The sequence below is a fragment of the Carcharhinus amblyrhynchos genome, chromosome 12 (genome assembly GCF_965287045.1).
Source record: "Carcharhinus amblyrhynchos chromosome 12, sCarAmb.v2.hapA, whole genome shotgun sequence".
In the NCBI taxonomy this organism is placed as follows: Eukaryota; Metazoa; Chordata; class Chondrichthyes; order Carcharhiniformes; family Carcharhinidae; genus Carcharhinus; species Carcharhinus amblyrhynchos.
Genome location: NC_137335.1, coordinates 55,086,219 through 55,097,474, shown reverse-complemented (window position 1 = coordinate 55,097,474; position 11,256 = coordinate 55,086,219).

Below are 11,256 nucleotides of genomic sequence, written 5' to 3'. Positions count from 1 at the left end.
TAGGACGAAATGTTAAATCAAGGCTTCAGCAGGATTCAAAAGATCCCATTAGTCCATTTTGACGACGAGGAGTGGAGTTGTTTCTGGTATCTTAACCAATAATTAACATCACATAAACACACTATCTGCCCATTGCTGTTTATGAGAGCTTATAATGTGCAGGTTGGCTGCTGGGTTTCCTCAAAGAACAAAGAAAATTACAGTATAGGAACAGGCCCTATGGCTCTCCAAGTTTCCTGTATTGCAATAGTGACTACATCACAAAAGTAGCTTATTGACGTGAAGCTCATTGGAATAGCCTGTGGATGTGAAAGGCGCTATATGATAGGCAAGTTGCTTTCTTACTACTCGCCAAGTTATCGACAAAAAAAAACACTGGAAAATCTCAGCAGGTGAGACAGCATCAGGAGGGAGAATAGAGCCAATGTTTCGAGTCTAAAGGGTCATCTGGACTCAAAACATTAATTCTATTCTCTCTGCACAGATGCTGTCAGACCTGTTGAGATTTTCCAGCATTTTACTGTCTTTGTTTCAGATTCCAGCATCCACAGTATTTTATTTGGCCTCTTGTGCATCCCTGATTTTAATCACTTTCAGCTGCTCAGGTTTTAAGTGTTGGAATTTACTTGCACCTCTGCACCCTGTTTTAGAACACTCTTGAACCCCTATCTGTTAGGTCAAATGACCATGTGCATGATCATTTGATCCAATATCTCCATGTGTGGCTCATATTTTATTCAACAATATGCCTGGAAACACCTTGGACATTGTTTGATGATGTTAAATGCACTATGCAAATGTGTTGTTTCAGCTAGGTCAGTCTTGGAGGAGTCAAGACAAATCGTGGTCTCCAATTGAACTCTGAAAAAGCACGGAACAACAACACTAATTAATATAACCATTCATGGGGACACTTGTAGACATGCCAACCCTATTGTTGCATAAATCAAAAGACAAAATCAGGAAATTTGGTATAAAACTCAAGTTACTGTTTTTCCAAACCAAAATAGATTAACAATTAATTTATATACTTTATTTGCAGCTTATTTAATCCCTTACAGATTAAAGCTCTTTGCAAAAGCTGAACTACAACATCTCAAAATGCTTTACAACATGGTTTTAAAGAACCCTCTGTCATCCCCACACTTTAAAAAAACATTTACCCTCCCATCACAGTTGAATGATGCAGCACAGAAGGAGGCAATTTGGCCGTTTGTGCCTGTGACAGCTCATTGGTTGAACTATCCAATTAGTCACACTTCCAATCCCTTTCTTGGTAGCCCTGCTAACGTTCCTCCTTCAAGCCAAGATCCTTTGAAAGTTATTATTGAATCTGCTTTCACCACCATCTATTCCAGGTCACAGTAACTCTGCATAATTTTCACTCCTTCATGTTGTTTCTGGTTCTTTTTCAATGACCTTTGCTCTGTATGTTCTGGTTACTTACCCATATGTCACTGGAAACAATTTCTCCTCATTTATTCCATCCTTGTGAATTCAATCAACTTTAATTAAAAATGTAATTGACTAATTATCCCTGCACATATGGGTTTAAACTCGTTTCCTGTATCATACAGGTCTAACAGGCACATAGGCCAACCTTGGAAGCTGTGAAGTTTTATTTTTAGACTTGGTAATGGAGTAGCTTCCCTCCAGCCCTTCCCCCAGGGTTGTGCAGCAACTTCAGAACTAGCAGCAGAAAGCAAACATGGAGACCATATGCCTGGATTTGTTTCTATTGATAGGGAATAATTTAATTCTCTCTCTGTCCTGGAATTCCAGGACAACTGACAAGTTCTTCTGCTTCATCTGGCAGAAGTTGGTATGCAAATGGTATCTTCTGCCTTGGAATTTCCAAGATCAGTTTTAACCCAATGCTCAGATCTGCAGATCTCCAATTTGCTTGCTCACACATTTGAGGTGCTTGTTGCATTAGTAGATGAATGTGTTCAGCTGGATCTTTTTCCAGTGCCTCCCTCCCAGGCCTGCCGTGTCTTTCTTGGTGGCTGGCATTTCAATGTCCTCCTGACTGTTATTGCCCAGCTCTTGCTGAATCATGAACTTTATTGTCCAGGGATGGGGCTGCTAAGCTATTACAAGGTCCCACTTGTGACCTTGCTGCAAGCCTGTTTTGATTTGTTATTAACAATCGCTTCAGGCCCTGGTAGTGCAGTTGAGATTCCCATCCAATATGTTCATTTGCATATGATCGCATGATCCACCTAGGGTAGGAATAGAACATAGAGTCTACAAAAGGCATGTTTACAAGAATATCTGTGAAACATTATGAGAAATTCTATTGCAAGATTGCAAATGAGGTTTAATTTTACTTGGAAATCAATTCTTCATAATATATTTGCTCAGGTTGGCATGTCTGCAATCAAGAAGTCATCTGATATTCCACATAACCAGTCTGCTGTCAATGTTAATAAAAGCTATTAAGTGAAGCAAAGGGAGGGCAATACTATGTCAGGCGCAAGAGCCAATAAATAATAAGTGAAGTCACCTCACACAATGTATAAAATGATTATAACAAAATTTATAATTATGTGTTTCACTCAATATAAGGGTCAACAATGTGCATTGACATAGTTCCTTTCTCATGAAGAGAAAAGCTCAGACAATGGCTTAAGAAATGTTTTAGAGGCAGAAAGGTTTTGGGAGAGAATTAGAAAACATCCACTCTGAGTATATCACAGCTTAGTATGGCTCCTGCTCTGATCAAGACAGCAAGAAACTACAAAAGGTTGTCAATATAACCCAATCCATCATGCAAACCAACCTCCCATTCATTGTCTCCACCTTCATTTCCCATTGCCTCAGAAAAGCAGCCAGCGTAATGAAGGACACTACGCATGCTGCACACACTCTCTTCCACCTTCTTCCATGGGGAAAATGTCTGAGAGCATGTATCAACTGACTCAAGCATAGCTTCTTCCCTGCAGCCATCGGACTTTTGCATGGACCTATTATATGTTAAGCTGATCTTTCTTTTCATCTTTCTTTCTGTAAGTGCAACACTACATTCTGCACCCTCTCCTTTCCTTCTCCCCTATCTACTGTATGAATGGTATGTTTTTATCTGTTTGGCACACAAGAAACAATGCTTTTCACATATACCAATACATGTGACAATAATAAATCAAATCAAATTTAAAAAATGACCGCTCCTGCACAAAGATACAGAAGTGATAGCAAATAAATGATCCTATACTATAATCTACAAATATAAAGAACTATTGCAAAAGTAATTGTTACCCTCTGCACCAAAATAAAACCATTCAGTAATAATAATTCAAAAATTATATCCTAACAGTAACTTGCAGTGGGCAAGATCAGTGATAACTGATAAAACCTTCTTAACAGCAAATTGTGCGGAGGGTGTAGAAAGTCTGCAGAGGGATCTAGATTGGCTGAGCGAGTGGGTGAGGACCTGGCAGATGGAATACAATGTTGGCAAGTGTGAGGTTATCCACTTTGGCAGGAATAATAGTAGGAAGGACTACTACTTACAGGGCGAAAAGCTGCAGCATGCTACGGTGCAGAGGGACCTGGGGGTCCTTGTGCATGAGTTGCAAAAACCCAGCCTACAAGTGCAGCAGGTGGTCAGGAAGGCAAATGGGATGCTGGCCTTCATCGCGAGGGGGATTGAATATAAAAGTAGGGAGGTCTTGCTGCAACTGTACAGGGCACTGGTGAGGCCACAGCTGGAGTACTGTGTGCGGTTTTGGTCGCCGCACTTGCACAAGGATATTTTGGCTTTGGAGGGAGTGCAGAGGAGGTTCACTAGGCTGATGCCAGAGTTGAGGGGGTTGAGCTATGAAGAGAGGCTGAATAGACTGGGCTTGTACTCGTTAGAGTTTAGAAGGATGAGGGGGGATCTTATTGAGACATATAAGATGATGAAAGGGTTGGATAGGGTAGAGGTGGAGAGGTTCTTCCCGCTCAGAAAGGACAGCAGGACTAGAGGGCACAGCCTCAAGATAAGGGGGGGCAGTTTAGAAAAGAGTTGAGGAGGAACTTCTTCACTCAAAGGGTGGTGAATCTCTGGAATTCTCTGCCCGTTGAAGTGGTGGAGGCTATCTCGCTAAATATATTTAAGACGCGGGTAGATAGGTTTTTGATAGGCAAGGGGATTAAGGGTTATGGGGAGAAAGCAGGAAAGTGGAACTGAGCCACTTCAGATCAGCCATGATCTTATTGAATGGCGGGGCAGACTTGAAGGGCTAGATGGCCTACTCCTGCTCCTGTTTCTTATGTTCTTATGTTCTTAATCTTTGTTCAGTAAATAAACTCTGCATCACAAACACTTTTCAGAGTTGACAGTGTCACAATTTGTCATAGTATCACTTAAGGCCTGGACATTGGCACCAACTAAGCCTGGTCATCATGAGAAGGCATAATCTGTCCAACCTTCTCCACACCTGTATCTACCATAGTGCAGATTGTGAGACTGACCACTCTCTTATCAGCAGGAGAGTGAAGGTGCAACCCTAAGAGCCTCACAGCTTCAAACAAAATAGCCTGCCACACATTAACTTCACTTACAGAAGCAATCCTGCCAAATGCGTGCACTTTGCACTGTCGCTAAAATGATTGCGGCGCACCAAAGTTTTACCAGGAATGCCAGTGCTGGTATCGATGAAGCTTTAATTCAGTTCAATTCCCCTTATTATTCCAAAGGAAATTCATTCTGGGCACATTGCGCATTTGTTAAAAAATCATATATGAGTAATACCAATAAAATAAAATACACTATCGCAGATCTAACTTTAATTGAATTATTTTTTAAAAACTGTATTGAAACATTAAAATAATCAGTCAATGAGACCCACCCTGAGTGCATATCTTCATCCATACATCAAACTCCTGTTAAATGTTCTTATAATGAAGAGTACAAATGAGATCAGGAACTGGTTTCCTCTGCATTTGAGGGATTGCAGCTTTTTCCGTGAATTAATGGTAATACTGAGACAAGGGTTGATTCCCATTGCTCATGAAATGCTTTACCTTTCTTCAAGAGCAGATTTCAGATCAGTTTATCAATACACTTCATGTCTGGTTCAATATTCTCCTCACCCTTAAAGAATTGGCTTTCCTCAGATAATAATACTACATATATAAAGAATAACACTCTCAGTTATAACCATACAGGAAAAATGTCCATGGTTGTAGGATCCACTCTAAATGATTTTAATTTTCTGAGGTAGTACAATTGTCTATTTCCCTTGGCCACAATCCCTACACACTATTTCAATCAATTCAACTTATCTACTCTGACACTGAGATACTTGTAGTTAGTAAGTATTTCAGTGTCTACATTGTTGTGGGAAATTTACCACTTTGGAGTCAGACTTGGAAGTTTCAACAATGCAGTTTTATTTCGGACAAAGCTTTGGGAGGAAGCACTGGTACTTCGCAGTACTTGGCAGCTACCTTCTCAACTACACAATGATAGTTGATCATTTTTATACCCTTTAGACAATAGGTAGTACAGACATTAGCCGTTAACACATCGTTAGAAGTCGAGTAGACAGATATCGACATCGACAGTTAACACATCGTTACAAGCAGACAGGTACGTACGTGGACAGTTAACATACCATTGCTCATAGAATGGATACATTTACGCAGTTATGTCTTCTATCAATGACTGGTTTCAATCTATACATTCAATGGCTGATCTTGTTACATTTATGTATCTCCTTCTGTGGCTGACCTTATTATCAGACTCATTGTCCTGGGTCTGCTGTTATCTAGAGTGCCTCAAGGTCTGACCAGCTTCCTGCAGCAATTCAGATACATCAGGTTTTAACCTTTTGTGTAACTGTTTGTGCCCAAAGCCAGTGCCTCTTAATGTCCCTTCCCAGGTAATCATTTTGTGTGCCAGGTAACCATTTTGTGCTCATCACTTTTAATTCCACCATAATAACATGAATCTTCACAGGAACAATAAGCTAAACTCAATCATTCAGGAAGTAACAAAAGTATCATTTGGTAAAGGTGCTACTTGCAACAAAAATTGGGTTTGAAATCTACTCAGCTGAGGTGACATTGATGCAAAAAAGTAAGCCTACGAGATGCACAACAAAAGCCCAACAGCTAAAACACTGCATGACCTGAAAGTAGCCAAGACAGCAGTGCAAAAGGCAGAAATACTGTGAACAAAGACTAGAACAACAGATATTCAAACGGCTGGCCAAAATGCCTAACAGGAGTTTATCCCAATCAAAAAGAAGGAATCCCGACGAAGAGTCAAAATGAACAAAGGGAGTTAAGGATAATGTGAAATCGAAAAGCAGGATACACAAAAGGCAAAGGATAGTGGTAGACTAGAGGATTGGGGTTTTTTTAGGATCTAGCAGCAAAAGACTAAAAAGCTCATAAGAAAGGAGAAAATGAATTCTAAGAGAAAACTTGCATGCAGCATAAAAACAAACAGTAAGGGTTTCTATAGATATATAAATAGCAAGTGGATGGTTAAGGTAAATATGGGATCTCTACTGAGTGAGACAGGTGAATTGATAATAGTAATCAAAGAAATGGCAGTTATGCAAAATAAATTTTTTGCATCAATCTTCACCATGGAAGACATTGCAAATATTCCTAAGTTATCAGATTGGCTGATTTCAAGTAACATTATCGAACTTACAAAATTCCCAATCACAAGGAATAGAATATTAAAGAAATTCAAAGGGCTAAAGGCAGACAAGTTGCCAGGATCCGATGAAATGAATGCAAGTTTTTAAATGGAAGTGGCTGCAGAGATAACGGACCCAGCGTGGCACAGTGGTTAGCACTGCTGCCTCAGTACCAGGGACTTAGGTTCGATTCCCGGCTTGGGTTACTGTCTGTCAGAGTTTGCATCTTCTCCCTGTGTCTGCGTGAGTTTTCTCCGATGTGCACCTGTTTCTCCTCACACTCCGAAAGACGTGCTGGTTAAGTGCATAGGCCATATTCAATTCTCCCTGGGTGTATGCCACCGGGTGCTGGAGTGTGGCGACTAGTAGATTTTCACAGTAACTTCATTGCAGTGTTAATGTAAGCCTACTTGTGACACTAATAAATAAACTTTAAACTTAAACATTGGTTGAAATTTTTCGTAACTTGCTGAATTCTGGGCAGGTACTAGAAGATTGGAAAGCGGCCAGTGTGATACCCTTGTTCATAAAGGAAGAAAGGCAGACAGCAGGGAATCAAATGCCTGTTAGTTTAACATCTATTATCGACAAAATGCTGCAGTCAGTATCAAACAGGAAATAGCTAATCATTTAGAAAAGCTGAATATAATCAAACCTACTTAATTTGGTATTGTGAAAGGTAAATCACGTTGACAAATTTGCTTGCATTCTTTGAGAATATAATAGGGAGAGTAGATAGAAGGGAACCTGTAAATGTAATAGCACGTTTCTGAATGGATACTATTAACACCATTCCTAACCTTTATCATCACCATTTACATTCCCTTTTTGTCTATGCTATCTTTGTCAATTACAGCCTCCCACTCCTCTTACCCTGACAGCTCTGATGAAGGGTCATCCTGATTCAAAGTGTTGGCTCTATTCTCTCTCCACAGATGCTGTCAGACCTCCTGAGATTTTCTAGCATTTTCTGTTTTTGTTTTTGTTCCATATTGACGGTACAAGTGTGTGCTGTAAAGGTCACAGCTGGAGAACACTAGATATCCTTTTACTTGCAGGTAAAACAATATTCTCTCATTGCTTTAAGCAAGTCAGCATAGCCACAGTTGAAAATGAAATAGGACAATGTTTTTCAGCAAATCTGCAGAACCAAGAGTTTCCAAACCAACTGCTCAAATGCCAAAGTGAGAACTACTGGAATCACACAACTTAACAACCACAATGTTTCACCATCTGCCCCTGATGGACAAGCCAAAGTCTGATTCATATGTCTTTCTTTAACTTTTATTTCTAGACTCACTTTTCATTTCTAATGGTGTGGATGTACATTGCATTTTTTATTATTTTGTTCTCAGGTTTTAATAACTAATAAATTCACTTTTTCTTTAACTCAAGAAAGCCTGGTTAAATTGACTCATTTTAAAACATGAATGTATTTGGACTGGGAAAAGTATCCCTGAGGGAAGGAATCCTTTCCTCTTGATTAATTAATTAATTAATCTTGTTGCGGCCGACAAGGGGGGTTGAATTCAGTTCGTTCCTCCTCACCTGGGAGCATGACAATTTGGAGGCATCTCGTCTGAAACCATAACAATTTTGGGGGAGCGCACCTGGGAGCAGTCATAACAGATCAAACTGATGGTTTATAACGTTTGTGTTTTCAGAACTTTGTTAGTTGGCTGTGAAACAGGCAACTCACACCTACCTAGAAAAGAAGATCAATAATTTCCATCGTTGCTGTTTGCATAATTTAAGGGTGTATCCTGGCAGGACAAAATCACAAATGAGGCATTCCTTTCAAAGGCAGAATGTGTTGGCAATAATCAAACCGAGGTGGCTTAGATGGACTGTGCACAACCGCAGGATGGAAGATGCTTGCCAGAGCCAGTTGCCCAATGGAATGCCCAAGGCTCTGCTTCAAGGATGCTTGCAAGTATGACATGAGGCCTAAACATCAACTATCTCATCTGGGTGTCACCAACTGGTGTCACCAGCTGGTGAAAGTGGGAAGTGGAAAAACTACCTTTGAGCTCTCAAACACTACCACAATGACAAGTGGCTAGAGCAGTTTGGCAACGGAAGTCTTTCCTCTATTTGGAACTAGCAGTCTACTGTCGTGATATGCATGTCTCTTCAGTGAATCAGTGTGCCAGCTTTTTTGTCTGTTTGGTTCGCCCCTTTTAACCATTTCACTGGACATAGTTATTAATATGGCTTATTCTCCTCTACAGTTATTAGTATGGATATTATTCTCTCTCAGAAGCCCTTGCCAAAAACAACACCCTACAAAGTCACTAGGCAGCTTTGTGTGCGTTGTTTGTGGCAGAACCTGCTTCTCATGGCCTTCACTGCTCACAGAAAAGACGCACCAAATGAACACATATCCCATCTAAATGGATTATTTGCTTTGTTTCCATCATCTCTCATAGATGGAAATATGCCAACAACAACAATATCAAGATAAAAGGAGCCAATTAAATATTTTATCTGCCGTATATGTTGAAGGAGAGACGTTGGAATATGCTGAGCACTTTGCATACCCTTGGTAGCCATCTCTCTCAAACACCACCTTGGGCAAGGAGATTCAACACTAGATCAGCTGCATCAACTCAGCCTCAGACAAACTGCTGCAGCAAGCCTTTGACAACAAAGACTTCCACAAATTAATAAAAACATTAGTTTGTAGACTAGTTGTCACTACAGTGCTGTACTACATTCAGACTTGAAATATGTATTAGTAACACGTAAGAACGCTTGAGAAATTCCACCAGGAATGCCTCTGCCGCATCATCTGGATTCAATAGAAGGAACGTTGAACAGATGTTAGTGTCCTCCTTAAGTGAACTCCATAAGCATTCAGGCAAAACTCCTGTAAAGTCAACTTTGATGGACTGGACAGTCTGTTCAAGTGGCCAAGATCCAGATCTTGTTTTTTCAGTTCTCAAATGAGGAAGATAAATAATGCTTCAAGACACTCTGACACCCTTAGGTTAGCCAGTATTTATCTTAATAACTGGGAGGAGCTTGCTACCAATGTTCTGAATTGCTGTGACTTATCCATCAAACTACATTATGCTTTGTGGTACCATGTCTGAATGTTGATGCGTGTCTCAGAGACATAAACAATAAAGAGACTATTGATAATCTGAACGCATTTGCGATGTGGACATAGGGAGAATGCTCTGCATTTTCCAAGCAGACAGAAAGATGAAGAGGAAGTTCTGCAAATAACTGGAGAAAAGAGTAACTTAGTGCATAACATCAAAGAATGAAAAATATAATAATCTGGTCACATCATTAGAGTAGACAATAGACAATATCAAGTATCGAATGAAAAGACTGATGCAAAACATAGGAGAGAGAGGTAGAGGAGAAAATGGATGACAGATTTAATGGACTGGATGGAGTTGATCTGTGTGCAAGGGCATTACACGACAGGCGGAGGTGGAGATCCATATCAGTGTACCTTCTAGGAATGAATGAATGAATGATAAGGCAGAGCGAGAACAGAGAAGGAAAGAGAAGGAACATAAATCCTGCATTCCAGATTCCTCTACCTTGTGGGATATCCATCCCATGTGCCCAAAGATTTGTGGGTCATGACTCAGCCTGTTTAGTCACATGATGACACATGCAGAAACTGATTAGATGTTATCCTCGAATCAAGTAAAACCATTATTAACTTCAACCTGGTCATTCTCCTGTATAGCCCTCATCATTGCTTCCTTAAGTCCATGGATCAAATGTTTGAATAAATATGGTGGACAACTGTCATAACAAATCATCACCAGATCTGATTCGACTACACAAAACACTATTGGATCCTTCTTTTCCCTGCTAAAACTGCTTACAATTCCAGGGTGACCTGGAATGCAAAGATAACCCCCATACTTCTTTCCTGTGCTCTGTCTTCTTAAGCAACTCTGACTGTCTCCTCCATCTTGAGTTCCAGTGATAAGTTGAGGAGCTCATGATACTGTTAGCTGATACTGTTAACAGTTGTTTTTCCACAGGTACTGTTCCACTTCCCTAAATCTGCTGTCATTATTCTTTTCAAAAGTAGTCCTTGATCCTGTCTTTGCAAATAACCTTCAACTTTCCTATCCAAGGTCATTGAACATGCTGTCATCTGCCAAATCCATGTCTATCTTTCTTACACATTTGAATTTCTCCAATCATGTTTCCTCTTCTGTCACACTAAAAGTCAGAGATGAGGTTCAATGTGACAGTGATTGCTGAATATCACTCCAAGTGTTTTTGTCAGCCTTTTCCAGATTTTTATTGTTTGTAAGGCTGCATTTCCATTTACACATTACAGTTTTATTCAGAAGATGTGGCCATCAAATTAAGACCCAGTTGTAAAATATTGTGTGCCCAATTTCCTAATTTCTGGGTGCCATAATCATATTTACTTTTAAAAAAAACCTCTGCAAAATTCCTAAGAGTTCAGTTTAGTGCTGCCGTGCAATGTTAACTTTGCCTCATTGGCCTTTATTATTTTCACAGAATCATCTACAGATACATCACCTTTACCATTTTCAAGCCAATCACGGATTTTAATATATGGCTTGTTGATCTCCTTTGGCAGCTGGGAGTCAAGACCAAGGCCAATATT